Below are 13,371 nucleotides of genomic sequence, written 5' to 3' on the forward strand. Positions count from 1 at the left end.
GTCCTGAAGGAGAAAAGTAAGAAGGAATTCAGAAAAATTTTAAGACTAACGCGCTTCCGTAGAAACTATTAACAGTTACAGGTACTAGCAAGATCTTTTCATGGACCTCTAGTGGATTTCTGTAGCCATGTACAGATCCGTCTCAAAGTTTTACTTCATACTATATTAGGCAAGTTGTTCATCGGATTTTTTTCTGAAAAAATTGAGGCGGCGAGCGAAAAAATAATTTACATATTTTTTTTTTGGTTTTTGAGAAAATCAGGAGCGACCGAAGAGCGAAGAAATATATTTGTCTTCATTTGGCTCTCGACTGACTAATAAAAACCTTAAAATAGAATGTATAGACCTTTTAAATTAAAAAGTAAGTCCCCAGGGATTGAGAAAATCTAACCCGCAGACGCACAACAAAGCGAACTCGTGAAAAAAGGTAATAACCTTGTCATACAGTACACTGTAATCAAATATCGAATCGAATATTTACTGCTATAAAAATGTAGCATTCTTAGCTGACTTTACAAAGTTTTTGATATATCAAATATCTATGTGAGTGTTGCTAGATCTATTAAAGCTTCTAATTTGAAACTTAGAACAGTTATTTACTGTCAAAGTCTACACCAGGAGAAACAATACTCTTAAGTCTGAATCTAGACAGAGTTATGCCCCTTTTTAACATATGATATTTTTAATTAAGTTTTATATAATGACCAATAGCTCTGTACTTTAATAGCTTCTGACTATTATGCCCCTTTTACTGGCAAAGCTCTGATTTAGGAAAGTCGAGCATGATGTCTTATGTACAGCTCTTTTGTCTAACTTTAAACTTTCATAACATATTAAATTTGTTGAAACAAAGTCTCAATTAAAGTCTGAAATGGAGATTAACGTGCATTAACATTAGTCTACTAAATGATTGGAAAATTTGAAAATCAAAACTGTCTTGAAAACAACTCGTAATGTAAATTCCTTACCCCACCAACTTTCGTATGCAAATGCTGATCATTTGGACAGGAAAAAACAGAAAACAGATAAGTGACATGCATCAATAAGTATTTACCCTTACCAAAATAATGTAGATTGATGTTATCAAACAAATTAGTATGTTTTTCTTCATCCAGTTTTCAATGAAATAAATCAATTTTTGTACTAGCACGTAATTTGGTAAACATTTGAAGAAAATGGCGTAACAGCATAAAGGGGAAATAACTTTAATGCAACTAAATATAAGTATTATGATTTATTATAGACGATGTATGCGTAGTATGTATTTATTTTGATTAAAATCCATTTGAGAACAATCTGGGACTGGAAGTATAAACATTTATACATTTTTACGTCCGTAAAAAGTAGCGCACCAAAAAAATCTGGATTGATTTTTTTTCAATGGGGCGAGCGCAATCCAAAAACAAAAATTTTTTTGTGTTTCTGAAAATATACGAGCGGCAAATCCGATGAACAACTTTTTAATTTGGTGAGGTCTTAGCAATTTGTCTCATAATTTTTTGCATACCCCGATGTTGGCTAAATTATGATCAGATTGTAGGGCATATATTACCTTTGCAAAAGTAATATGATTTTGCTCTATGAATCCCTTGAGATAAATTAAAGTGAAAAATCATTACAAATGACCTAAATATTTAACATGATTTATTGCTCCTATATTCGAAGCGAAACATTTAAATTAATGTTAAAAATCGAACAGCAGGAAATATAATTTAGCTCGTTTTTGCTTATGACTGGTGTTTTTTTAATATTAACCAAGTGCATTGTTCAATGGATAAGATCATATGTAGTAGGTAAAATTTGATCTGCATTTGCCATTAATATTTAAATGTATATCAGAAAATTTAATTTGCGCACGAAACGGAAAACCTGGTGTAGCAATTTTTTATGATGTTGAATTCTGTTAACTTTTTGATGCAGTTTTTAGTATATTGTCTTCTATTAAGCATATAATTTATGCCAAGACTTTGATTAAATTTTGATCTATTTTAGAGTTAGCTTCATGTGAAAGGTTTGTTTTCTTTGCTGAGACGTTACACAGTTTTACTTTCTACTTTCACAGCAGGTACATGTAAAGGTAACACGAAAACATGATTAGATATTTATAGACAATAAAAGATGTCCTATTTACTTATTATATTTATAATACGATATATTTCTCATATCATTGCACTTAGCTTGGAGGTTTTCATCAGTCACATGCAAAAAGAGTTATGTATAATACTTCCCGGTGTTTCTGATATAGGAATTAAGAATTAATAGATGATGCAAAATATTCATCATTTTAATATGATGTACACTTAAAATCGTATAATACAAACACTAAAGAAAATCATAATTTTTTTTGCAATAATAATATATGCCTTTGAAGTGTAATCCTGGCGTAGCCGAAACCGGTGTAAACGAAAACGCTGTTATTAAATTTTGAGACGGACTTGTACATTAAAAATTTCAATAGAACTGATTTTGTTATTGCTGAGCTACAAGCCTTGTAACACATCACACTCTAATATACTGGTGAAAATTTATCGGAATCATGAAAGCTCCATGTAGGAAGAAAACTGTTTACGGCGGCTCTTCCTAATCCAGAGCATTTGGTTAAAGGTGGGCAAGGATATTTAATGAGGGTGAATCTAGAGTCCAAGGTCTACCTCATGTATGGCTCCCTAAAACGTCAGCATCCTCTCATAGCATTGCTGCTGTTGCAGCCATTTTAGCAGAAAACTCGAGATATACGGTTTCCCAAATAGCATTATTATGGGAAATTTCATCGGAAACTGTTAATAAAATTTTGACCAAACACTTGAAATTATCGAACGTGTTCGCAAGTTGGGAACCCCATCGTTTAACCAAAGACAAAAAACCAGAGGGGTGCAATTTTGCATAAATTTTCTAAAAACATAAAAGTGAAGGTTTGTACATAATTATAGTATTTTAGTAAATAAATTCAAAATTCTCACACAATGGCAGGCAAAGTCGTTCAGAATTGTACATAATTGATGTTGGCCGTTTAGATCCTTGAGTTTTCTGAATTCTTAGAAGATCAGCGATAAAACCTTTCAATAGTTTTTTTAATTGCACACAAACGCTGCTTTCACGGATCAATGAGTCAAAAATAATTGATTTTGTTGCAAGAAAATAAATCAGAGACAAATGTATTCGAAAAACTAGATGCGTTATCACAGGCTTTTGCATTTTGGTCAAAAAGCAATCAAGATTTCCTATGTCCAGTATAATAGTATAGGAAATAAAAAAGTATTGTCGCTGCAGTTGTAATGAATAGGTCACATGAGTATGTATTTGATGCCATTATTTGTAAAATGTCCTATTTATTATGGAAACAATACCTAATACTATTTATACAAACAATCATTTAATTATGCAGTTTTGGCTACGTTTGACGTATGACTACCAATTTCTATTAGTCATTTCCCCTTAAATATAAGTATAAACTAGATGAGTTACAGGTGGGCCTTTGGTCTAGTGGTAACACGCTTTACTGTCAATCCAGAGGTCCGGGGTTCGAATCCCAGTCTCACTGGAAATTTCTGAGATGCTCTTGAGTGTCTCCCACCTAACTTAGAGGCCTGTACTGGTTCTTCCCAGGAAAGACGGCTTCGCGCGTATCGGTGCTATACACCGTGCACGTTAAAGAACCAGACTGTCTATTCGCAACGAATTAGGCAAAGTTAGCCGGACAAGTCTGTATCTAAAAAGGACTTCTCTCTATCTGTTCCGGGGGATTTATCTCACTCTGTCCATCTGGTCAGATCGCGCTGTGTCTGTACTAGTAGAAGATGAATTTCGCGCCCTGTGTGGCTGCGTTTGCTATATGTAAAGCGCCTTTGAACGTGTTTATCATGAAAAGGGCGCTATATAAATCTGGTATAATAATAATAATAATAAGCTGAAAGGCTTTTCAGTTGTGCGCCATACACACTCAATTAATCATTGAGTTTTAAAAAATCCATGTAATTACATTCTTTCAGCAGACCCCGACAACCCGATCATCTTCAATTTCTGCCAAAACTTGTTTAAATAACAACTATGTCTCCAAAATCTGTTTGGGGACATAAAATAAATTATTTAAACTCCATCATGTCTGCATGATGCCTTAAAACCCTTTAGTCGTTTGATTACTAAAATATATCTGAGTTGACAAGCAACATTTTAACGATATTATGAGGTTTTATCCTCGCTATTGAAAGTTACGATATCCTCGTAGGCAATAGCGATATAACACGCTTGATTTTTGTTGCAGGTTAAAAACCATTTACGTTCTTGGTATAACATCAAATTCAGCTGCTCGTACTTGTGTAAATTACAAGACCTTGTATTTCAAGACTGAGAGTCATTTAACTGCGCTTCGTGATTAATATTCATCTTATTGTTATAATAAGGTCGTACATCCTTGTACAGAAGCTTTATCTCAATTTCAATATCATGAATATTTCATTCTTATGTCAGAGTAAAATAAGATAATCGATTATGCACTCACCAATTCTTCTTTAGATTTAAATTTCGAAATCAACTGCAATTTCACGATGAAATATTCAAGGCATTCCTTTATCACTTTTGCTTCAAATATTGTTGCACTCGGAGATCTTGTCATACATAATAGATGCCAATCATTTGTATTGCACTTTCTGGCAGCTTAATATTATCGCAAAAATTGGAGCTTCCTGAGTGCTTTAAATTTATTAGAAACCTCATTTACTCTGAAAAAAGCATATAAAACATGCAGATTGTCACAAGCTTCAAAATAAAGTAAGTTATACTGTAAAATGCTCGTGTTATAGCAGTTTGTTTTTTGTATCTTTAAAGTAATGGTATACATCAGTGACTTGCCAGTGGACTGTGGATCATTTGATTTTGAATTGATATGGACGTTTATGTTTTACAATGCCAAAACCATGATACCTTGAAGCCAAATAAGATTGTTGGCAAATGAATGGTATCGAATTCAAATTGACTTTCAGGAGGAATATCTGTTTTTCAATGATACGGACAAGGTGATACGACGGGAGAACAAACGTTCTTAGAGCTAAGATAATTGCACGTTGTCAACAACAACAACAACATTACTTTTATTCACCCAAGTATTCAAAGTACAATATGGGGATTAAGAAACAATGTAAACATATAATACAGTCGTTCCGGTACAAGGTATTTTTTTAACTAGAGTAATGATTATATTCTTTTGTCGACATAAAACATCAATAATATTTTTACTTTAAAATGAGTGTGTCCAAGAAAAACAGAAAAAATTCTGAATTGAAGAAAAAACAAAATATGCTTTGTAGATATGAGGGTTTGAGGCGGGCGGAGGGGAAACATTTATGAATAAGAGTACTGGAAAAAAAACACCGTGGGAAAACCCAGGTAATAAGAGAACAACAATTGCACGATTTCCATGATTAAAGTAGTCCGGCTTTATGAATGAAATACTATAATTGATATAAATAGTATCTACTATTTCACGGTGTGTTAACCACGCTTCATTTAGTGACAGGTGATTGACCTAATTCGGGAGTAGGATTTATTTTCTGTATGGAATGCGTAAGTGTAAAAAGGTAAGAGACAGCAAATTAATTATTCTTTGTAGAAAAAATACAGTATCTACGTTTGCTGTAAAAAACTGACTTAATATTTAATAAATAAGTATTATATCGAGGGGCATTAATAATCATTTAAAAAAGAAAAGATTTTGGAAAAAAAGTGATTGAGAAAGTTAACGTACATCTGACATCATTATTCTGACAGGTTTACACAAGTTTTTTTCTCAGTGGAAACCGTACGTGAAGACATCGTTTTCAAAAAAAGGAATAATTGTTCATTAGTAATATTACTAGTATGCCTGTTTCTAGATTGATGAAAATGATAAGAGATAGCACATGAATTATTCATTTAAGGAAATAATACAATATCTACGTTTGTTGTAAGAACTGACTTAGTTTAAGTAGGTAGCATTTTGGGAGGCATTGGCATTATCATGTAAAGAAAACAATATCTACAATAAAAAGGTAACTGAGGAAGTTAGCGGACTTCTAACATAATTATTCTAACAAATTTACACAAGTTTTTCAGAGTAGGAACATCAGTGCTTGAAATAATGCTTTAAAACAAAAATCACTGGTACCATGCTGAAAAAAGATAGTGTTTTTCCAAGCCAATTTCATCACGGTTACAAAAAATGCACTTCCTGTCATACATTAGGGTACCATCCCATCTACCAGTTTCAATTTGTAGTCTGTGATTAGCAGTCCTGAATTTTACTTGAGTGAAAGTGTTTTGATTAATCCAAATGTCTGTACGTCCGACATCATTTAATATGCTTTTTACTGTATTTAACCACTTATATTCATAAATGGTGTCATTCAGCATATAACTATACATTTTGTATGATATTTTATCATGTTTACCTGCGAGTATTCTCGACCAAAAGGAAATAATACGCGTTTTGATTATAATGGAAATGGGGTATCTACCCAACTCGCCGTAAATCATGTACACTGACGTACTTTTCCTAGCTTTGGTAACTTTTCTTAAGAAAATATTGTGGACCTTTTCGATTATTTCAAGATTTTGATAGGCCCAAATTTCTGCCCCGTATGTGAGTATGGGTAAAACAGTATGATCGAAAAGTTTAAGTGTAAGATCGACTGGTAAATCTGCATTACTGGATTTCATAAACAGAAGGTACATGGCTTTGGTAGCTTGTTCAACGACATGCTTACGTGCTGAGAGGAAAGACCCATTACTTGAAAAAGTAACACCCAGGTAGTGGTATTTATCTGTGATTTCAATGTTTTGTCTTCTAAAATGAAAATTGTAGTTATTTAATGCTCTAGCTCCGAAGACAATTATTTTTGTCTTGTTCAAATTTACATTAAGACGCCATTCGTTACAATAATCAGAAAAAGTATTCAAACAATTCTGAAAATCAACTTCCGAGTCTGATACAAAAATGGTAACATCTGCATAAAGTAAGATAAGTAGTTTAAGCCATACGTTTACGTCAAGTGGATTTCTTAACTCTATGCCTATATTACCATTCGACTGCATGTATGATTCAAGATCATTCAAAAATAGAGAAAAAAGTGCAGGAGACAAATTCTCGCCTTGTCTGACCCCGATTTGTGAACTGAAAAACGACGAAGTTTCGCCATTATGTGAAACACAGGACTTTATGTTTTGGTACATATTATGGATAACTTGAAAAAAATTGCCATTGATATTATTTTTGAGAAGTTTCTGCCAGAGCCCAACCCTCCAGACTTTGTCGAAGGCCTGGGAGAAATCTATAAAGTCACAGAATACTTTAACATTCCTCTTTTTTTTAAATATCTATTAACGAGTGTAGGCTAAAAATATGGTCCGCACAAGAGTATCCGTTTCGAAATCCTGCTTGATTTTCATTAACTAAACGTGAAACTTCCAAATAATGTGTTAGCCTTTCATTTAGTACAGAAGTGAATAATTTACCTAGGCAACTCAAAATTGTTATTGGGCGATAATTTGCAGGGTCTTTTGCATTACCTTTGTTTTTAAATATTGGTATTATCATACCCTCAAGCCAGCTAGTTGGAATATAACTAGTATCAAGTACACTATTGAATGATTTACAATATATTGGGACTAAGATGTGTTTTGTTGTTTTAATATATTCGTTTAGAATATTATCGGTCGGACTTGGCGCTTTTGCATTTTTGAGATTTTTTATACATTTATCAATCCCATTTTCAGTAATTGGGGTGTTAAGATAATTATTAGCATTTATAGTGTATACGTCATCGCTTACATCATTATCATTTTGTATGTCATCATCTCTAGTGTTTACATTTTTGAAATAGTCATACAGCTCAGTTATGATGGCGATGCACTTTCTTTGGTTTTTGGCTTAAGATTATTTTAAAAATTCCAATATTGCTTAGGGTTTTTCGAACTTAACTCCCTTAATTTACTTGCATTAGTGTACTTATATTTATTAATGTGAAAATTCATAGTTCTCTTATATTGTTTGCTTGCATTTTTCAGTCTTAATTTGTTATCTGGGGAGGGTTGTTTTTGCATCATTATAATTATCTCTGGATCTAAAACATTCAGGTCCAAACTATGGTTTATTTCCCACAAATTTGTGGAATTTATGTCTTAACGGAAATGTCATATTTGCTGAATTGTTAAACAATTGCTTACTTTCATCTGTAATATGCTCAATTGAATTCTGGGAGTGAGGGTATATGTTAAGCTGTGTTTTAATAAACTCTAAATGTTCCGTATCAATATTATTTAAAAAAGAATCTGCCTTGTCATTTTTCCAATTTGCACATGTTGAGAAACTTCTCCAAGATTGCTTTCTAACTTATAAATTTAATATCAACACACCTTCTAATAACCCAAACTGTATTTCTATTTTCTTCTATTTTGTACTTATTTCGAGGAAGATATCATGGTCCAATTTGTCGATATTTAAAATGTCATCTGTTAAACTTGCTGATATTTTCTATTTCATCTATATTCATTAACTGGGAATAACGACTTCACTTGATATTCCAAATTTAACTTTGCACTTGCTTAAACCAAAAAAGACATAATGAGACCTACAAAATAGTTACAGAACAAAGTGAAGCTCTTTTGCTATGAGAACGGCTAATTGAAGATGGTTGTATTTATGTTTGTTTTCAAAAAGAGATTTATAGCACTGATCTTTTGTTACAAATTAATTTGTTCGTTTGTTTGTTTTGGGTTTAACGCCGTTTTTCAACAGTATTTCAGTTATGTAACGACGGGCAGTTAACCTAACCAGTTTTCCTGGATTCTGTACCAGTACAAACCTGTTCTCCGCAAGTAACTGCCAACTTCCCCACATGAGTTATCAGAGGTGGAGGACGAATGATTTCAGACACAATGTCTTTTATCAAATCGTCACGGAGAACATACGCCCCGCCCGAGGATCGGACTCGCGACCCCGCGATCCGAAGACCAACGCTCTACCTACTGAGCTAAGCGGGCGGGCTGAAGTAGGCTATTCGAAATGAAGAGACAGATCCTTTTAGCATTCTGTCCCATATTTGGAAAAAAATATCTATAGAATCGCAATTACGGTATACAAACCCATGTAGGTATTATAAGTATTAAGCACATGCACTTAGGGTTACGTACTTGTTTAATCATGCTCAGCTCAAATATTTTCTAAATATATAATTGTAAATCAAGAAGTGACTAAATTTTTGCTGGGCTTACATGTATCTACCACTATCTATCCCCTGGCATTAACTTTTAATAAATGAACACACAGAACATTTTAAAAGACCTCGTCGGAGATGCTTAAAACAACGTGTAGAAAGACAATAACTAGATAAAATCAGAGTGTTTATTATACAAAGTGAATATATTTCCAAACCATCTGGATGTATTATTTTACAGTCAATATGATACCTGATTTGGTGTTGTCAATTTTCTTTAATACGCCTAGCCGTTTCCTTTGCTAATTTCGCATTTTCCAAGGCCTATTCTCACCTCATTGGCCTCTTTTACGCCTTGCTGAAATTTAGTAAATCTCTTCCGATGTCCATGATTGGCCATTATCGCCTGTTATGTTGCTTAGGATTCATGGTATGTTTCTTCCCAGCGGTATCAAATGTCTTACAGACCGCGTAGATTAGGTTTGTCAGTGATGTACCCTGCTCCTAGGCTGTTCGTTATAATCATTAGGCTATTTCTTATAGGCACACTTTTAGTTTGGTTTACTTATAGGCATTATCGTTAGATTCAGTGAATGAAACTTATCGGCTGAATAGAGGTGGTACATTTTCTTGATTATGTTAAAGAGAAGTATATATTAAACCAATAAAGTCTCATTTCCTAAAGTGGATTTCCAGCAAAACTGCCAGCTCTTTGATTAAACACAAAATTCATACGATATAAAGGTTCAGTTTGAAGAGGTATACTACTGAATGGTAATACCAAATGGAATATATAACACATGACGTAAGGTATTTAATAAAAGGTATCACTGCTTCATTCAGGTGCACACAGAATAGTAAATCACACGCTTTCACAAAATCAGTGTTCTCAAAAAAACATGATATATTTTTACGGATAACTAAAGATCAATATGATATTGTATAAATGTTTTAAAGCAGATAGGAATATATCAAAAAATCCAACATTTCATATTTTTATTTACATCTTGCAATATTATTATGTTTGCAGCTGATATTTTAACACACACGTACATATATATTTTACATTACTGTTTTTAGATATGCTTTACATTTTTACATGGATGCTTTTAGATATGTTTTACATTATTCATAGTGTTCTTTACATTTTTACATGGATGTTTTTAGGTATGCTTTACATTTTTACATCAATGTTTAGGCTTTACAGTTGGCGTTTGCAATATGACTTCTTCTCGGCGATATATGACCATTTTGTGTCGATTCGCCGTAAAATCCAACTCACTCACTCTTTTATATGGCGCAGATGCCTAAACTATAAATGATAAATATCCCCCTTTTTGATTTTTTCTGTGTACTGATGATAATAATCCAGTTACCATTCTACATTGTATATTAAATTTTATAGAAAATCTTATTGTGTTGTTATCCACCATTGATAACGCAAATACGCACTTTCGCAAGAATCTATTTTAAACATTAAATTTACTATTCTAGTGTTCCGATTTGATGAGGGAAGTACGAGTTACAAGAAACATTTCCTTAATGTGATTTTTGCAGGTCGTTTGGTTACAATAGCGCTTAAAACATAAATATATGTGCCATAAGTTTACACTGCGTAAGATAAAAATATTTTGATCAAGGAAAAATATTATATATCATGATGACGGATTTCATTCGAAGATTTACATCTAAACTTACCGTTAAGTCATCGTCACCTAAACTAAAAGCATGAAGGAAGAAAAAGACATATTGGTACATGTTTAGGTTATACATTTCTACACCACTCGCTAGGAAAATAAAAATGTTCTACTATTATTTTGTTTTGGTATAGAAATATAGTTATGTCTTCGTTTTATATCGGGGCTGCTATTATAATTAATTATTTAAAAGATCGCACAGTCAAGATTACTCTGGAATGTTCTGTTATTGGATATTGCATGAGTCTGTATTATGAAAGAACATCTGAATCTGACAGGATGAAAACATTTTCAATATCAGTAAATCTCATTTGCGGATAGCTTTTTCAGTGGTATGTTCGGTTTAAGTTTGATGGCTTTCGAGAATGGTGTGGAAATACTGGATTTTTTCCAACCTGACGTATGAAGTGCTACAACCTGCTTATCATGAAATGTAATGAACGATGTAATTTTATTATATAATTTATTTTCATTAACCCTGTTGTTGAGAATAGTTTAACCAATGGACACCCTAACTTCTTATTGTGAATGTAGCTTACGATTAGGCAGGTTGTATGTTTTGCTTAACTTGTTCTGCAAATACAGATTTGAGACGACTAGGCGGGAATAACGTTGATAATATACCAAAGAATATTTTGAATAATAATTTTGATTTAAAATATTTACATAGTCTGTAATATTTTCTGCTGCTCAAAAAAGCAATGCGCCCTTTCAATGCAAAAAAGTACCATAACCTTCTTTAATTATCAGCACGTGGTACCTTTTACATTAATGAGGCGAATGGTCTCTTATTAATAGACAATTGAAAAAAAATCTGAAAAATTAATTTTAAAAAGTGCAATTTATCTATGATTTAAAATTTACCACGTCCGTGATCCGCTGTGATGGTCAATTCCCCGGTATACATAATGCATTCGGTATTTTAAAATTTCAACATTCGAAACGCAACTGAAATCGGTTTACTAGCAAAGAAAATAGAATGCAAAAGACACATGCTGTGCGAAAACTCAACAAAGAGAGTTTGCTGCTAGTGCAAGGTGTGATTAAGATCAAAAGCGTTCGTTTTAATGTCCAAGAGAACCTATTCGCATGTTGGAAAACTTAAATGAGGTTAAATGGTGTTGACACTGCCTTAGATTTAAAAATACACTTTACTTAATATTGCATCTGTACTGTCTGTTGTGGGCGCGATTAGTTAAGAGTAATAGACTGATATGCGACTCTAACACTGTCAATTGATTTCCTGTCATTCAATACTCTCGGTTCTACAAAAATACAGACTGTTCAATTGATCAAAGATCTACAAGAACATAGACTGTTCAATAGATCAATTAATTAATAAAATGTTATCTACTTAATGTTCATGTTTCGGAAATTTGTCGCGGTAAAGTAACAAACAGTAAAAGGAGCTGCAAACACGTGTAGTTCAGTGATTACTTTGATCCTTGACATCTAATTTATCCATCTTTAATACTTTACTAAACCCGTTTAGCTTTCAGTTTTGTCAACTACCTACGATTCTAAAAATAAGCACCTTGTTTCTTAAAATTGTTTATTTGTAAAACAGAAAAATGCAGTTCGTTCCAAGTATCGTTAAATATGGTATCGTCGGCCTCCAACTTTCGCTAAAGGTCAGTATAACAATTTAAAAATGGTATGCATGTATTTACCATTCCTTAAGACGTGGCACGTTGCACTTGTAGTAAATGTGTTATTTTCTATCTACAGAATATCATATCTGGACAAAATGGAATGATAATCTGCATTTTTATGTCTCAGATATGGTTATAGTACAAAATGGCGTGAAATAATTTTATCAACTGGAATTACAATGTCACAAAAGTCATTATCCAGTTCAAATGTATTATACTGTATATCGAATTTGTAACAATATGTAGGATATCAGTGGTAAATAACAACAGTACTGTTATTTTTGAGTGAGTCACGACCGTTATGATAGGGTGTTTATCAACGCGTCTATACTCAGTAACAATCAGTCTCAGAAATTCAATAAAGAGCATAAATGCGTTGCCAAGTTTTACTAAAACAATATTTGCATTGATATAAGCAATAACAAGAGGGCCAAGATGGCCCTAGGTCGCTCACCTGAGAAACACAACATAACAATGTAAACATGTTTGACATAGTGATTTCATGAAAACAAATATTCTGGCAAATTTTCAATAGGATTGGATCAAAAATGTGGTCTCTTGAGTTTAAACAAGTATTTTCTTTGATATGACCTAGTGACCTAGCTTTTGACCCCAGATGATCCATATTCAAACATGGCCTAGATTTCATCAAGGCAGTCATTCTGATTTATTTTCATGAAAATCAATTGACAAATACAGTCTCTATCGTATACACAAGATTTTTCTTTGATTTGACCTAATGACCTACTTTTTAACCCCAGATAACCCATATTCGAAGTCGACCTAGATTTTATCAAGGCAATTATTCTGACCCAATTTCATGAAGATCAGTTGAAA

This window comes from Mercenaria mercenaria, chromosome 5 (genome assembly GCF_021730395.1).
Source record: "Mercenaria mercenaria strain notata chromosome 5, MADL_Memer_1, whole genome shotgun sequence".
NCBI classification, from domain to species: Eukaryota; Metazoa; Mollusca; class Bivalvia; order Venerida; family Veneridae; genus Mercenaria; species Mercenaria mercenaria.